At 37.0% G+C, this 18,938-nt stretch overlaps 1 protein-coding gene across 1 annotated transcript in view; it reads left to right on the forward strand.

Annotated features, from left to right (window-relative positions):
- The window catches only part of FAM117B (family with sequence similarity 117 member B), a 72,865-nt gene that overhangs the window by 14,462 nt on the left and 39,465 nt on the right, over positions 1–18,938 (forward strand). The window lies entirely within an intron of this gene.

Raw genomic sequence — 18,938 nt, forward strand, 5'->3', positions numbered from 1 at the left:
AAGTGTTCTATAAATGTCAGTTAGGTAAAACTGATTGATAGTGGTTTGCATGTCTTCTATATCCTTGCTGATTTTTCTGTCTACATGTTTCATCAGTTACTGAGAGAGGTGTGTTAAATTCTCCAAACATGATAGTGGACTTTTTTTCATTTCTGTTGGTTTTGCTTCATGTATTTTGAAGCTTTTTTTTCCCTAATATGCAGAAACATGCAGAATTGTGTCTTTTTGGAATTGATCTTTTTATCATTATGTATTTTCCTTTATCTCTGATAATTTTTTTTGTTCTGAAGTCTACTTTGATTAGTGTTTGCATGGTCTATCTTTTCCATCCTTTCTATATTTCCATTGTGCGTGTGTGTGTGTGTGTGTGTGTGTGTGTGTGTAGTATTTGAAGGTGATGTAGAGAGCATGTAGTTGGGTCTTTTTTTTTTATTTAGTCTGATGATCTCTGTCTTAATTACTGTGTTTAGATCATTCACATTTAGTGAAATTATTGTTCGGATATATGTCTACTATTATTTGTTTTCCCTCTGTTTTTTTAGTCCTCCCTCTCTTCTTGTCAGCCTTCTTTTGGAATGTTAGAATATTTTTTAGTAATTTGTTTTCATTGACATATATTGGTTTTTTGACTCTTTTTGTATAGATTTTTGTTGTTGGTTGCTATGGGTATTACAGTATACATACCTAACTTTTCATATAATAATTCAGGTGAAATGTAGAAATCATACAATCAATCATATCTCTTGAGCCTCTCCTTTTTATGATGAAGTCCTCATGTATGTTATATTTCTATACATTGGAAACCTTATATAGATTATGTATATTATCATATGTATGTATCTGCACCATTTGCCTGTATACAATTGGGCTGATAGTGATAATTGTTAAAAGGAAAACTCCTGATGGTAAAGGCTCTAATTGATAAAATTTGATATAGTCAAAAGCAACTTGGATCTTTATCGTAAGCTTTACATTAAATGCAGTTGAAACAGAAGAAATTATTTTAGCAAATAAACATGAAAATTGAAAAAATTAGAAATGGTTTACCTATGGTTTTTAATAAATTAATCAAAAAAATCAAGTCACCTTGGGACGGCCGGATGGCTCAGTTGGTTAGAGTGTGAGCTCTGAACAACAGGGTTGCTCGTTCGATTTCCACATGGGTCAGTGGGCTGCACCCTCCACAACTAAATTGAAAACTGACTGGACTTGGAGCTGATGGGCGTTGGAGAAACACACTGTTCCCCCACATTCCCCAATAAAATCTTTAAAAAAAAAATTAAGTCAACTCAATAGAGTTTGCACTTTGTTGGTAAAAAATTAGTGTTATATACTCACAAACATACAATATAACATATCATATACACACTCATAGCCTTTGATGAGGATGGGAGGGACAAAGGCTTGAACATTGAACAGTCAGACAAGCTCACGGCCACATCTGCTTTTTTTAAAAAATTGTATCTGAGTGTGTATATATGTATGTTTATATTCTGAAAAGTGTCAGGCAGTATTACCTGCTGGCTGTGTTTTCACTGATGAAATGGGGGAATGTTGCATTGATAATTTTCACTTCCTGCTTTATTCAGTTGTTTTGAAACAGCGTGTTTCATTTGTATAATAAAAAAGCTAGGGGTGGCTGGGTAGCTCAGTTGGTTAGAGCACGATGCTCATAATACCAGCGTTGCTGGTTCGATCCCCACATGGACCACTGTAAGCTGTGCCCTCCACAACTGGGTTGAAGCAACTGCTTGACTTGGAGCTGATGGGTCCTGGAAAAAACACACTTGAATAAATAAAAGTTAAAAAACAACAACAACAAAAAACATCCACCTGTAATATAGCAGTGATTTACAAAGGAGTTAAATGTAAAAAAAGGGATTAAAAATAGAGTAAAAATGTTAGCACTGGGACTAGCTCTAGGCCTCTATTTGGGCTCTTTTGGTAACTTTTTCTTTCTTTCTTTCTTTCTTTCTTTCTTTCTTTCTTTCTTTCTTTCTTTCTTTCTTTCTTTCTCTCTCTCTCTCTCTCTCTCTCTCTCTCTTTCTTTCTTTTTTTTTTTTTAAGGATTTTTATTGGGGAAGGGGAACAGGACTTTATTGGGGAACATTTTGTATTTCCAAGACATTTTTCCAAGTCAAAGACATTTTTCCAAGACCGTTGTCCTTTCAGAGTTAATTGTGGAGGGCACAGCTCAGGTCCAGGTCCAGTTGCCATTGCTAGTTGCAGGGGGCGCAGCCCATCCCTTGCAGGAGTCCAACCGGCAACCTTGTGGTTGAGAGCCTGTGCTGCAACCGACAGCCATTCAGGAGGCAGCTCAGCTCAAGGTACCGTGTTCAATCTTAGTTGCAGGGGGCGGAACCCACCATCCCTTGTGGGACTCAGAGGAGTTGAACCGGCAGCCTTGTGGTTGAGAGCCCACCGATCCATGTGGGAATCGAACCGGCAGCCTTCGGAGTTAGGAGCACGGAGCTCTAACCGCCGGAGCCACTGGGCCGGTCCCACTTTTTCTTTTTGAGATGGCTTAGGAAAAACTTCTCGTGTATGTTCTCTGTTTTCATAGAAGTGATGTTCTGTTCATGAATCCAATTATTATTATGAATAATTAACATAGAGGAACAGCTGTATAAAGGTGTCCCGGATGGTACTTCTTGTGTTACGTGTTAGACTAATTTCAAGATGGACCTAAGCCATTGGGCCCCACTAGATAATTTAGGGAGTATTAGCTAAACTAAATAAGTTGAATTAGCTCGCTTAAAAGGTATGCTGGCTGTTTTTATTTGTGCTAGATTTCAGCCTTTTGAGGTCTTGGGATAGTGGCTGGTGAGGAGATAATGGATTATTAGTGAAGTGGACATGTGGCATGGCTGAGCCACAGAGAAGTGTAGTGGATGAGGTTACATAATAATAATAGAGAGGATAATAGGTAGTAACGTTAGAAGTAAAATCACAATCAAATAAGCACGTATACAACTGATCAAAACAACTAGGCACTAAAAATTTTATTGAGATACACCTGTCACATCAGTTGGCAGAACTACCTTACTTAAATGCACAAACTTTGGTTTATTAAAATTGTTCTGTTTTTCATTTTTAAAGAGATATTAGTAATAATAATTCTCTTCAGACTTAAGGATGTATTTAAAAGAGAAGTAATATTTTAATTCATGCCTCCAAATTAGGCTATATTTATTCTTACTTCACACATGAGAATACTCAGGCCCTGAGAGTTAAGTAATTTAGTATTTCAGAGAGTTAGTAAATGTGGGATTTCAACTCATGTCTATTTAGTTTTGAGGCCTGTGTTTTTAAAATCTTGTCACAGTATTAGTAATATAATTTAGCCCAAACTGAATGTCTGTTATGAAGTATCATACTAAGCTTGAGTGGTTTAAAAGAACACAAAAATAAGGCATAATATACTCATGTACCAGAAGTTCCTCCCTGTTGCTTCTAGTTGGAGGAATGTTGAATAGCACTTCTAAGACTGTCTGGTATAGGGTTATCTTTAGTATTAAGGGGAGCATAGAGAAAAATTCACTGGTAAATGAATGGACAAAGTGATCTAAAAAAAATTGGTATAACAGGTTGGGAAAACAGGCATTTTAAGTAGAAATACTTTTCAGCGTTTTAAACCCATATCATGACTTGGTAAACAGAAGTATGCTCTGTTGTTGTTAGAAATTTCAAAACATACATAATTTCAGAAGTAAAGCATTGGTGATTCTAGGAGAAAAAATTTCAATTGTTAAAAAAATTCATACTTTTTTATGTCATGTAATATCATTGTGGGTAGGTCTGCTTACTTGCCAACAGGTTTGTTTTCACATAGTGTGGAAATCTGTGAGTTTTTTTATTTATGGAAATCTGTTTTTATTGCCAGAAGTACAATAAAAAATATCAGCCTTACAAAATAAATAGTCAGGGGAGGATAAAGTTTGCTTATTTGTGTGTGGGTGTGTAAACCAGAAGATTTTTTCCTCTTGAAATGCTCCAGATTGTTTTGTTGAAAGTTACTTTGTTAACTGAATCAAGCTTAAATTATAAAAACTATCCTTGGAGATATTTTGGCCAAGAGGGAACATAACTAAGAGAAACGTTCCTCACATTGTTTCAAATAGAATGTTTGGGTGTGTCATTGTGAAATATTTCCTTAAATCTTCTTTCAGAAAAAATGCTAGATGAGTATTGGTTTTTTCTTTTTCTTTGCAATTTTTACCTGTGAATGCTTTATTGGGTCAAAAATGAAGACATATTAGAGCACCAATTTATTTTATCCACTTTTTGGGTATTTTCTTTGCTTGAGATAGTACTTCCCTAGAATTATGGTTGCAAATGACAACCCAGCTTAACATTAGGTAGAATGACAATAGAATTGATGGAATTCTGAATAATCAAAAACTTGGATAGATCTGCCCACAAGGATGAGATGTCTTCAGGATACTTTCTCATAATTTCTTAATCTTTCATCTATGTCTATCTGTTAGCTTCATTTTGTCCTACTGTCTCAAAGCAACAAGTGTTTGTTGAATGCCTATTATGTGCTAGACATGATTTTAGTTGCTGGGGAAACAAGTGATGAAATAAGACAGACTAATTCTGTGTCCTTAAGAAGCATACTTTCTAATGTAGGGACTTTCTATAATATACTAGGGAACAAGGCCTTGGACCATTCCAGATTCTCGTTTTCATCTATAAGACCCCTGAGGCAAGAGGGTTTGTTCCCTACCAATTTCAGCTAAAAAATTTCCAGGGAAGGACTATGTCAGATTGTGTGCCCATTCCAGAATCAGTTCTTGCATCCAGAAGGATGAGGTGGTGTTATTAACTAAGCCTGAGTCATTTACACATGTTCAGGGACCAGCGTCTGTTACCAAAAGAAGGGAGGTGGCAGGGCGAGAGTGTATAGTAGGCAGAGATAGCAGCTCTTCCTTGGTGTTTGCATTTTGAAGTTTGATTCCGTGTATTCAATGCTCAAATAAACCTAACACATATCAACGTTTTACTAATTTTGAAAATGTGAAAGTATTGGTCTTTCTCCATTAAATGTAGGGTAATTGTGATCTTCAGTCTAAAGAGTCAAATAACTTAATGATTTAATACATAGTTTCCCATAGAGTTCATCGTGTTGACAGGAAAGTTGTAGTCTTGTAGATTATAAAGACAGTTTTGGAAATTAAGGTTACATGATGTTTTAGTTTAGATTCTTCTAAAAGAAGATCCTGAGGCAAAGACTTCTTTGGTTGATCTTCGGGAGGGATGATAAGTAGGGAAAAGACAGGGAAGGGATAAAAGCCTTAGGGTGTATTAATAAGTAGTATACCACAGTGGGCAACTGGAGCTCAATCTTGCTGAGCACCTCTGGTAGATCATGTAGAACATATCTCAGAATTGTCCCATTAAGGGACGGGGACGCTAGGGTATTTTTCTACCATCTCTTGCTTTAGGGGTGTTAACTCCTAGGCACTTGCTGCTTGCCCTGCTGCCAAATTGTGCTTTTTTAGTTAGAGAAAACTCTTTTAGAGAGGTACAGATGCTTGAGAAATTGTCCAGAGAACTTCATAGAAATTTCAAGTGCCCACCGTAGTGGCTGTGAATGGATATAAGGGTGGGGTGGGCGATTGATAAATTTAGCTATAAATGGTGAAAGATATTGTATATCCTCAGAATAGGTGAGTTTTTCCTTTGATTTGCACCAAAATCCCATGTATTGCTAGAACAACGTAAGTACCTATACTAACTATGCTCCTCTCACCCTTGTTTAGCTTATTTGCTTTACATTGTGGTAGTTAAGACTGTTGAAACTGATGTATCAGTCACTTAACAAAGCAAAGGTTTATTATGGCCATTGTAGGTTGGGCGACTCTTTGGCAGAGCTCCCCTCCAACCAGTGACTCAGAGACACAACCCAAAACTACTATCTCTGAGTTCTTTCTGTCCGGAGAAAACATGGAGAAAGAAAGGTACACCTACCCACCTGTTCTTACGTTAGCTTTGGACGTGACACTTTAGACTGAAAAGGAGACACTAACTTATCTTTGACCCATTCAGCAATGAAGAATTGTCACTCAGCTTTCAAAATTTCATTAATTTTACTGGTGGTCTCCAAGGCCTGTAAATCACATTTCTTCTTCCTTAATTGTATATTGCACATGTACAATTAATTAACTTTTTCCTTTATTGAAGGGTACATCACAAACAGGAAAAATAAAGAGCAGTTATTTAATTTTTCACAAAATTGAAGATTCTTGCCTAAGTCATTAATTTGGCATCTAGCAAAGAAATGCAGAATTTCTTAATTTCCTCTTTATAACTAAAGTTTTGGCACCACTTGTTATATAAGTTTTTAAAAGGGGTTTTCCAGTGGCTGATTTATTCTACATGATTAAAAGTACAGTTTCATATAAAACTTTAATAATTTTCATGGATTATAGTATGTTTTCCAATCCAATCTAAAATTTCTTTTTAAAATAAGGTTTGTATTAGTTTCATCATACGGGGGTTTAGATAAAAGGCCTGCGTGCTTCGGGTTTTCAAACACATAATGCTGAGGAAGTGAACACCTCACCTTTTTCCAAAATACATGAAAATTCTCCTAAGTTTCAGCTCAAAATATGAGTCCAGGAAAACAGCCAGTAGAGGAGGGCATGTTGAACATGAAGCCTCAGCTCAGGATATGTGTTTCTCTTTAGGTAACTAACTCATGCTCATTCTTCAGGTGTCACCTTGATGACACTTCTCTTTCATAAGCTTATGGGGCGATCTGCACTTCTCCCTTCTCCATTAGGTGTCTGGTTGCTGTTTGGAACCTGCCTATCCTATCAGACTGTAAATAAGCATAGGGCCTGGGATATGTTGGTTTCAAATAATTTTTAATTTTAAAAACTAAGAATAGTACATGTACATGATAAAGTTCATGCCTTTCAGAGGATTTAAGATGAAAAATATTCTCCATGGGCCCTATTAACAATTTTTATAATATTCTTGCAGAATTTTTATATAGTGATACGCACATATCTCACACACATACATATATTTTATAAACTATTGACACATTTAGTAGGGTAGTATCATACTGTATACAAAGTGACACATTTTTATTGTTAAACTTGGAGAGATTTTTACACATAGAGCGACCTCTTTTGGAAGGACTATATTTTTAATTTTTTTGCAATATAACTTACATAGAGTAAACTTCTCTCATTTTATTGAAATTGAATTTCTTATGTAGGTGTATCATAATTTAATAAATGTTTATTGAGGTGGCAGGAGAGGCATATATGTAGATTAATATTTGAAATTATTATCAAGTATGTATAGTGTATTAATGATGGTGCTAAATGCTCTGCATAGATTTTTAGAAAACCATCTTCAGAAGTCTTAAATGGAGTATCGTAATTATCCCCATTTTCACAGATGGGGAAACTGAAAGCACAGTTTTACATGTAAATAACATGTAAAATCATACAGCTAGTAAGTGACAGATCAAGGTTTTGAATCTAGAGTCTGGTGACAGAGCCTCTGTTTTAGACACTGTAGTCTGCTGGCTGTTTCTAGGAGCACTAGGAAAAATGGGAAATACAGGCTGAGGCAAATTTGGAGGAGTTTTCAAATGCCAGATGAAGATTATAGATTCTATTCAATGTGTGTTATGGAATCATTGAAAACTTTTGATAGAAATAGTAACCTGAGCAAGGTAACAGTGGGATGGGATGGAGGGAGGGAGAAGCTGGAGGCAGACTCGTTTGGTGCGGTTGTCAGAGCAAGAAGTAACCAAACCTGAAATGAGGACAGTAGTAATGGGTATGCAAAGGAAGGAACGATTAGAAAGGTATTGTCCTTCAGTGTTTGGCAGACAGTTTTTCATAAATGAAGTGAGCCTGTTGCCTCAAGAGAAACAACTGACAATATTTGCTGCTAATGATAAAATTTGAGCTTTTGGGTGAAAATCAGAAATTTGGAAAACTTGTATCTGCCGTTGTGAGTTAGACTACTTCCCAACATTTAGAGAATTTTCTAATAAATATAGGTGGTGATATTAATAAGTAGGATTTTGTGCTGTTGTGTAATGAAATGTTATCAATATTTGGAAGATCTAGGTAACTCAGTGAACCAGTATTTTCCAAATGACCAATACATGTCACAGAAACCATACAGGAGTAAAATATCCATAAATTGCAAGATGGATGAATAGATTTTATTGTAACAGAGTAAGAAAAACTCACTAATGTGATTTCAGATTCCACATTGCAACTAACCCTTGTCACCAGTGTCAAATTTGGGTATAGTGTCAAAGAATACCCACAGTTTTCTGAAAATGCTATTAAAAGACTCCTGAGCTTTTTCCAACTACATATCTATATAAAGACAGATTTTGTTCAACTACTTCAACGAAAACAACATTTCGCAACAGACTGACTGCAGGAACAGATAGGAGAATCCAGCTGTCTTTTATTAAGCCAGACATTAAAGAGATTTGCAAAAATGTAAAACTATGCCAGTCTTCTGATGATTTTTTTTTATAACAATGTTCCTAAAGATTTGTTATTTATGTAAGCATGTAATGGGTTTATTACAGATCTTTTAAATGAGTTAATTGCTAAATAAAAAAAGATACTGTCTTGGTGAATGTTACAGTTTTTGGTTAGGAGGGTTATGGGAGGGGAAGGGTAAGTAATTTTGGGAGGCCAAGAGGGCTTCTACCTCAGGGTTCTTGTTCTTCTCTCCAGCTGGATCATTCACATGCTCTTACCTTTCTCCTGTATCTGTTCTAAGATCTCTAAATGTCACCTCACCAGAAAGGCCTTCCCTAACTATTGTATAAAATGGTAACCCATACAACATGCTCCCCAAACCTCTTTGCCCTTCTTTGGTTTTCTCTGTTATTATTAGCATCTAACATATTACTTGCTGGTTTTATGGTCTCACTTTCCCTATTAGAACACATGTTTCAGGGACCTTTCTGTTTTGTTCATTCCTATATCTATAATGCATAATAAATGAGTTTCATGAGTCTTGTGGAAGGTTGGCAACACAGGAAGAAAATTATAGAAATGTTAGGTTCAGAATTCTTATTTTGTTGTTTTATTGTCAGTGACTTTGAAGATTGATATTAACGAGCATTTATTAGTTGCAAATGGATCTGTTTATTTTAGTTTTTTAAAAAGTTGTTTGCAAGAGATGGGAAAGACTATTTTGGAGAGCCCAGAAAGGAGATCCAGCATGCTTATGATCTAAGGTGGCATGAACTTGGGTTGCAGCTGTGTGTGCTAGAGGGCTCAGTCCTTGCTTCATCACAAAGCATTTCCTCTGTCTGTCTGTTTCGGACTTGAATTCAGTGTAAAAAAGTTGCTAATGCCTGCTTTAGAGTGATGAATTAAAAGCTAATCATTCCTTCCATCCCATTTCGTAAAGCTTTTTAAATTTTCCTTTAATAAGGAACTTTCTTTAAAGGGTAATGATGTCTAACTTTTCACTTCGTAGTCATGCCTCAAACTAGCCAGTGTCACTTCTGCTGTTGACTTGACTGTATTGAAATGCTCGAAAGGGAGTGCAGTGTCCTCTACATGCTAGGTATTTTATGTTTGTTTGTTTTTCCTTGTATTTAATCCTCACAGCAATCCAGAGGCAGCCTCTTTCCCAAACTTCCTTTTCTTTGCAGGTCCCTGAAATGTTCTTGTTTTCTGGGGTTCCATTCAGTAGTCACTTCTCTTACACTTCATCAGCTGAGCACCTAGCTTTAACCTGTTTAGCACAGATTACTTCTAAATTTCTTCTTCTGGCACAGAGCTCTAGATATTCTTGTACACACATGAATGTATAAAACTGCCTATTAAGTCTCAATTTAATATCCTATGGCTGTATCAAACTCAGTGAGTTTGAAACTGAACTAATTATATCCTCATTGCCTAAGTATGAGACTTGGGGAAAGCACAGTAATGCTAGATGCTATTTACGTGTCTGGGCTTTGTATATAAACATTCTCACTTAATCCTCAACGGCAACCCCATTATTTTATAGATGCAGTGAGAGAGATTCAGAACAGTTAAGTAACTTAACCAGGTGACAATATAACTGATAGAGTTGGATTGAACAGGATCAGGATAGTTTCAAATTTCATACTCTATCCTCTCTGGTGCATTTCTGCCTCCGTCTCTTCAACATGAACACAGTATACATAGACACCTCTGCAAGAACCCGATACTATGATCTCTTGAATGGTTCTGAAATATTTTATGTTTCTTGGTTCTAGTTGCCATGCCCCCTTGGATTATTGCATGGCAGTAATCCAATAATCCACTTGATAGATCTTCCTAACTCAGTTTTTCTCCATCTATACTGCTGTCTAAAAAATTTGTAAAATGCAAATCTCATTTTATTTTCTCTCATTGCCTTCAGGATAAAATCCAAAATCCTTAGCATAGCATTCACGACCTTCGCTGGCCAATTACAGTCCTTTTGTTTCAGCCATTACAATGTACATGCAGTTCTTAGAATGTATTTCACAGTTTCTTTTTTGTTCTTTTGGCATGCCCTGTCCCGCTCCATCACTGTCAAATACCCATTTTTAAGAGTTTTTAAGAGTTGGATCAAATGCCACATTTCACATTCTTCTAGGCATTTCTCTCTCCTTGAGTATCCTTCACTTGTGATCACTAGCACCTGGTCATACCTCTTGTAGGTGTGACCTCTTGTAGGTAGGGAGCCTTTGAGATGCTCCTGATTGGTCCCACTTCCTGGTGTTCCTGCCTTGTGTAGTTCCCTCCTCTTGAGTGTGAGCTGGACCTAGTGACTCAATTCTAACAAAAGAATACAGCAAAAGTGAAGGGATGTCATTTATTAAGTTACCAAAAAAACTTGGATCTTGCTCTCCCTCCCTCACTTATTCTCTGTCAGAGTCTTCGTTCTGTTGGAGTAGCAACTTGCTATAGTTAAGTAGTCCTGTGGAGAAGCACAAGTGACAAGAAATGGATGTCTCCAGCCAACAATGGTAAGGACGGAGGTCTGCCATTAGCCATATGAATGAGCTTGGAAGCAGATTCTCCTCTGTTTGAGCCTTGGTAACCGCAGCCCCATTGATTGAAATGTCGTTCTGTGGTGCATAACTATATGCTTTATTCTTTATAGTGAAATGCTGGAAACAACCCAACTCTCCATCAATAGGCTATTGGATAACCAAATTATAGTATATTGTTTTAGTCTGGTTTCTCCAGAGAAACAGAACCAACAGGAGATATCTCTCTCTCTCTCTCCCTCTCCGTCTTTCTCTCTCCCTCCCTTCCTCGCTCCTTCCCTCTCTTTCTGTCTCCCTCTCCCCCTCTCCCCCCCATCCTGTTGACACATTGGATAGACAATAGATATTTATTATAAGGAATTGGCTAATGCAATTCTGGAAGTTAAGTCCCACCATCTGTAGTAGGCAAGCTGGAGATCCAGAATTATCAATGGTATAGTTCCAGTTTGAGTTCAAAGGCCTGAGAACCAGGAGAGCAGATGCTCTAAATTCTAGCCTGAGTTAGAAGGCAGAAGACCAATATCCCAGCTTGAAAGCAGTCACACAGAGAAGGAATTTCCCCTTATTCAGCCATTTTTGTTCTACTTAGGTCTCTAATGAATTGGATGAGGCTCATCAATATTGGGGAGGGCGATTTGCTTTACTCAGTCTTCCAATCCACATGTTAATCTCATCCTGAAACACCCTCCCAGACACACCCAGAATAATGTTTAACCACCTTCTGGGCACCCCATGGCTCAGTCAAGTTGACACATAAAATTAACCATCACATATTTCCATACAGTAGAATACTCCTCAGCAATAAAAAGGAATGCTAATACACAAAAGGATGAATCTCACATTGTGTTGAGTGAAAGCAGCCAGACACAAAAGAGTATGTACTATATGATTACATGTATAGTTAGTTATATGAATCATTGAATCATTTTTTTTTTTAGGAGGGCACAGCTCACAGTGGCCCATGCAGGGATTGAACCGGCAACGTTGATGTTATTAGCACATGCTCTAACCAACAGCCATCCGGCTGACCCCCATATAACTTTTTTTTTTCCTTTCCCTTCAACTCCGAGTCAAGCTGTTGTTCTAAGTCTAGTTGTGGAGGACACAGCTCTCTGGCCCATGTTGATTTTACGAGCATTGCTCTCTACCTGGCTAAGGCCTTCGACCGCTCATGCCGGGAGCCCACAGTGGCCCACGGCGGCTCAGCGCCAGGGAGAGCTGTTGTTCACAATCTATCAGAGGGCGCAGCTCACTGGCCCATGTGAGATTCGAACTGGCGACTTCATTGCTAGGAGCACAGCGCTCCAACCACCTGAGCCACTGCGCTGGCCCTATATGACTTTTTAAAAAGGCAAAACTAACCTCTGACCGAAAGCAGGTCAGAGTTTACCTCAGGTCCAGGGTGGAGAGCAGTGTCTTCAAACAAGCATGAGGAATTGTTTTAAGTTGATGGCAATGTTATTTTTCTTTTCTTTTTAATTAAAATTTATTGGGGTGACTGGTTAGTAAAATTACATCGGTTTCAAGTGTACAATTCTGTAATACATCACCTACATATCACATTGTGTGTTCACCACCCAGAGTGAGTTCTCCCTCCATCACCATATATTTGGCTCCGTTTACCCTCATCTACCACTCCCTCCCCCCTTACCTCTGGTAACCACTAAACTATTGTCTGTGTCTATTAGTTTTTGTTTGTCTTGTTATTTTGTTGCTTTTATATCTCACTTATCAGTGAAGTCATATGATTCTTGACTTTTTCTGACTTATTTCACTTAGCATAATAATCTCAAGATCCATCCATGTTGTCACAAATGGTACTATTTCAATTTTTTCTTATGGCAGAATAGTATTCCATTGTGTATATATACCACATCTTCTTTATCCAGTCATCTATTGAGGGACACTTTGGTTTCCATTGTCTTGGCCACTGTAAATAAAGCTGCAGTGAACATCGGAGCACATACATCTTTATGGATAAATGTTTTCAGATTTTTTGGGTAGATACCCAGGAGAGGGATTGCTGGGTCTTAAGGTAATGCTATTCTTAATTTTTTGAGGAACCTCCACAGTGCCTTCCATTGCGGCTGCACCAGTCTGCATTCCCACCAACAGTGTATGAGGGTTCCTTTTTCTCCACAGCCTTTCCAACACTAGTTGTTATTTATGTTGTTGATGATAGCCATTCTAACTGGGGTGAGGTGGTATCTCATTGTGGTTTTTTGTTTTTTCTTAAAGTTTTATTGGGGAAGGGGAACAGGACTTTATTGGGGAACAGTGTGTACTTCCACGCCTTTCTTCCAAGTCAAGTTGTTGTCCTTTCAATCTTAGTTGTGGAGGGTGCCATTCAGCTTCAAATTGTCCTTTCAGTCTTAGTTGTGGAGGGCGCAGCTCATCTCCAGGTCCAGTTGCCGTTTTCTAGTTGCAGGGGGCACAGCCCACCATCCCTTGGGGGAGTCGAACTGGCAACCTTGTGGTTGAGAGCCCACTGGCCCATGTGGGAATCGAACCGGCAGCCTTCGGAGTTAGGAGCATGGAGCTCTAACTGCCTGAGCCACCGGGCCGGCCCCTCATTGTGGTTTTTATTTGCATTTCTCTGATGATTAGTGAAGTTGAGCACTTTTCATGTCTATTTGCCATTTGTATGTCCTCTTTGGAGAAATGTCTGTTAAGGTCCTCTGTCCGTTTTTTAATTGGATTGTTTTTGTTGTTGAGTTGTGTGAGTTCCTTATATATTTTGGATATTAACCCCTTATCGGAGGCATTGTTTGCAAATATCTTCTCCCATTTGGTTGGTTGCCTCTTTGTTTTATCGATAGTGATGGCAATATTTTAAATCTTGATTGTGATCATGATTAAATGGGTGTATTTGTTCTTCAAAACTCTTTAAATTGTACACTAAAAAAGGGGTCGTTTATTTTATGAAAATGAAACCTTACGTTTAAAAAAATAATAATTACTAATTGGATTTTAAAATTTCTAGAATAGTTCTTTTTTTGGATATCATGTCTATAGGAAATCAGTTTGGCTAAATTAATCATTTAGTTCTTATTAGGATTAATTATTAATTAGATGCTACTGTGCCTGTATCAGCTATTAGTTAATGTTTTATTGAAAACTGAGTGGAGAAATTAACGGAAAAGAAACAGGAAATAACTGAAGAAATGAAATTAGAAATAAAGTATGGAAATACTTTTTTCCTGAATTTTTTTTCTTATGTAATTACGTTTATCATTTCAAAACAAACATAAATTTTAATATCTAATATTCTGTTGTGTATTTTCCATCGCTTTCCTTTTTCTCCAATTTTGAACATTATTTATGATTTTTACTATTGCAAATGTAATGAATATCTTTGAATTTAAAGCCCTTTTCCGCATTTGATTATTCTGTATACATACCTAGATACAGAATCATTGAATCAAAGATTATGAATTTTCAAAATAGAGGCAGTAATTTCACATGTCAAATTTAAAAGATACTAATGCATTTGGGAAGACAGTGAAATATCTCCCTTGTACCGCTCTGTCTGCCTGCCTTCCAGTTTCCCTTCCTGGAGGCAGCCAGAGTCATCAGTTTTTTGTATTTCTTTCCAGAGATATTTTGTGTGTGTGCATGCACGTGTGTGTATGTGTGCATGCCTGGCATGTAGGAGGAAGTTTGGACAGTAAATAGACATATACTTTTATAAAAATTTAATCATGCTATGCACACTATTTAAGATGAAATCAACTATATTTAATTTTAGTTGAATTTATTAAGACAAAGAAGCTAAAATGAAACTGAAGGCACTTCCTTCAATTTAAATGTTTCTTTATCAAAAGAAAAGATCTCTGTAAGATTAAGAAGAGAGATTAGGAGTAATATTTTTCAAATACTGGTAATGTATAAAAATACATAAATTGCCAGTAAACTATGATTATTTTAGAACTCAGTAATTTAAATGCAAATAAAATGTAGCTTGCCAAAAAGATATAAAATGCACTTCAGAATGTGGACAAATGTGTATTCTTGTGAGGTCAAAATCCTTTGTGGTGGAAGGCAATTTGACAGTACTTAAATTTTTAATCTGTGTGTATCTTTGGATATTTGACGTCTAGGACTTTTTTTTAAAGTGTAGAAAAATATGTATCGGAACTGAAAATGACCATCAACATGGGATTAAGTTATGGTGTATCCATTCAATAGCATACTATACAGCTTTTAAAAATAATGACGTATTATAGATTTATATTTATTGCAATGGAAATTGGTCTTTGACATGCCCTTTTTGTTTCTCAACAATAAGAAATAGCATGCCAATAGGACCTCATTTATATAAAATTGTATGTATATATAAGTCTGGACAGTTCTGGAAATATTTATGAAAATGGTTAGCTCTGAGTGGTGCCTTATTGGGATTTTGGTTTGTTTTGGTGCTGCTAGATTTCTGTGCTACTGAATATTTATTATTTTTATACTTCAAGAAGGAAAGGTGTTTTCCTACCCTCTGTTTGAACAAATGAATATGTCTGGTATATCCCTTCTTGTTAAATGACTGTGGATAACTGGAACAACAGCCTTTAAGCCAGGACCTGATCAAGTTCTACGAACACTAAATCTAACAAAGTCTGTAGAACCTTTGTAATACCTAGGGGCCATGGTTTGGAATGCTCTACTAACTGCTGTTGAGCTACACGGGAACCAGTTAAACTGGTACAGATCGTTGGGAAGTTCTGAACTCTAGATAGAGCTCAAGGCATTGATTGAAATTTTTTATGCCACACCCTGCTGTAATTAACTTCTATAAGGATTTGATTTTAAAGAACAAAGTCAAGTTTGAACCTTGTTTTATTGTTTTGATTTACTTTTTAGCTTTATTGAGGTATAATTAACACATAAAATTGTAAAATAGAGTCTTGATTTGATATCCATATATGAGGTGTGATCAAACAGTACAGTGAATGTTTAAATAAAAAAATTATTACAGTAAAAGACACATTGCCACTAATCCTCCTCAAAATACTCCTCCTCACTTCGAATGCACTTGTCCCATCATTCTTGCCACTTTCTGAAGCAGTTCTGGAAGTCCTCTTTCGTGAGTGTCATTAGTTGTGCTGTCGTGGCTGCCTCAGTGTCCTGAATCCTGTTGACTTTGGGGAAGAGCCAGAAGTCGCATGGTGCCAGATCCGGTGAATAAGGTGGATGAGGACACACTGCAATGTTTTTATTTGACAGAAATTGTCATACCAGAAGCGATGTGTGACATGGAGTGTTGTCATGATGGAGGATGATTTATTGCACATTTTAAAACACACCTTCTCTCAACCTAGCTCACACCCAACTGAGTACACAGAACAAGTTGAAACTTGTCATATGCTGTTACTAAGGTTCGACGCACCCCTTTCTGTATTGAAGGTCCCTGCCTTTCTGTTGGATGGCACTCGGCAGAAGCATTCACTGCATTTTTGACCACAACAGAAAGGCTTCATGTCAGACATTGCTTCTGGTACGGCAATTTCTGTCAAATAAAAACATTATGTTGTGTCCTCATCCACCTTATTCACCAGATCTGGCATCCTCCGACTTATGGCTGGTCCCCAAAGTTAAAATGATCATGAGAGGAAAACATTTTAAATGGATTCAGGACATTGAGGCCACAATGACAGCGCAACTATAGACACTCACGAAAGAGGACTTACAGAACTGCTTCAGAAAGTGGCAAGAACGATGGGAGAAGTGTGTTCGAAATGAAGGGGGGGCTATTTTGAGGGGGATTAATAGCAATGTGTCTTTTACTGTAATAATTTTTTAAAAATTTAAACATTCATTGTATCTTTTGATCACACCTTGTACATTGTGAAAGGATTTCTGACATTTAGTTTATTAACACATTCAGCACTCATATTTATCTTTTTTGTTTTTAATTTTTTGGTGAGAACATTTAAGTTCTACTCTCTAGCACTTTTCAGTAATACAACATTGTTAACTGTAATTACGATGTTATACATCAGATTCTCAGACTTAAAACTTATCTTTTAGCTGAAAGTTTTTACCCTTTCATCATCCTCTTCCTGTTTGCCCCCATCCTCCTGGCAACCTCTTTTCTACTCTGTTTCTATGAGTTTCACTTCTTTATTTTTTTGATTCCTCATGTAAGTGGTACCATGCAGTATTTGTTGATTTACTTTGGATTAACAAGAGAGTATATGAGTTTATTGCATGTACCTGCCCTTGTTGATAGTGATAGTAACATTAGAAGTCAGTTTCTTCTATGCCAACTGTCAGGTACTGTCTTAATCCTTGGGATGGGAGACAGTCGAATTACTGGTCTCCAATATCTCACTCTGTAGTGGAGCCCTGGGACAGTCAAGGAACCATTTCAGTGAACCACCTGCTCGCTACGGCAGCACACAGGAGGGCTTTTAACGTAGATGTTGATGTGTTTCTTAAAGATGAATTAGCCAAACCAAAAAAAGGAATATGAATGTAATCTAGGTAGAGACAAAGGCCTGGAGGCATGCAAGGGCATGGCACATGTTAGGAACTGCAAGTTGTTCAGCATGGTAGGGATTGAGGCAGTGCTGGTAAGCGAGGCTGGAATGGCCAGAGCATGAAGGGTCTTGTCAGTTGTCCAAGAATCTCTTCCTCTGGACTTCCTTATAAATAGAGTACAGCCTTTGTGCATGTAGGCTGGGAATCTTTGAGTCATCTTTGACTCTTAAGACTCCCTTATCTCCTTTTAACTCCCTCATTATTAGGCCCCAAATCCTGTCAATTTTGGGAACTTGGATTGAAATGGAATGACAAGCTATTATAGATATAGACTGTTCTTTACAGCAGACTGTAACTTAGTCTGTTTAATTTCTAGGGCTTAGTGCTGGCTCACAGACCCTTAGTAAACGTTTATGTGAATGAATTACAGGAAGGGAGTTCAAAACAGAAAATGTTTAGTGTTTTTACATATGACCATGTATAACTTTTCTATTCTCCATTTCGTTATAGAAAATCTAATAGTCTTAGTGCCTAGTTGAAAGGTCAACTTTTAAATAAATAAAAATCTTGAAAGTTGAATCTGACCCATTAGTAAAGTATGTTTGATTAGTTGTAGTGGTAGAAACAGCATTATAGTTAGGGAAGAAAAGTACCAGACAGCTTTTAGCAATCTGATTTTAATGAATATACATCATTTTACATAGTGTGTGTGCCTTTTCCCCCCCTTAGCTTAGAGCAGTCTTCTTGTGACTGTCCCAATAGAGATTAATTTTTTTAGAGGAAAAGCTGTGAACGTGAATGTTTATTGCTTTTCACTTATCACAGTTAATAATGTGGGTGCATGCTTTCTTGAAGTTAATAGGTATGTACTGCATTTCTTTTCTGTTTACTATAAAAGGAAGACTATGCAGAGATGGTTAGTGTTTGCAACAATTAGGCATTGTTTTACTGAAATAATTGTGCCATTTTAAAAGCAAATCTGAGGCAGCTGTAAAGCAGCTTTAATGATTATCAGCAACAGCTGCTGTAAATATTAATCTTAGTGGAATTAAATGTGTTGTTATCTGGGTCACATAACCGCAACTGAACTTTTATACTTGTAGCTATGCAAGACCCTTATTAAGACATAATATAATACAAGTAGAAGAGAGGTGTCTTAAAGTGTTTTCATATGTGGCTAAGGAGAGCAAGGTGTTTGTTATATAGAACTAGAATGATGGCAATATAGTCATAGTTATGCATATATTTATGTTCAATATTTTTTAAGCACCTTAATTTTTTAAAATTTTCGTTTGCAGCATAAATTAGCCAAGCCTACTACGTTCCTTTATCTAAAACAGAAGACATGAGGGTCGTTCTTCTACATCATCTCTAACTTCCCATTACCTCTAGTTTTTTCAGTTTTTATTTTTGGCTTACATCCGACTACATACCATGTAGCTTGGAATGG

Source organism: Rhinolophus hipposideros (assembly GCF_964194185.1).
Source record: "Rhinolophus hipposideros genome assembly, chromosome: 6".
Classification (NCBI taxonomy): Eukaryota; Metazoa; Chordata; class Mammalia; order Chiroptera; family Rhinolophidae; genus Rhinolophus; species Rhinolophus hipposideros.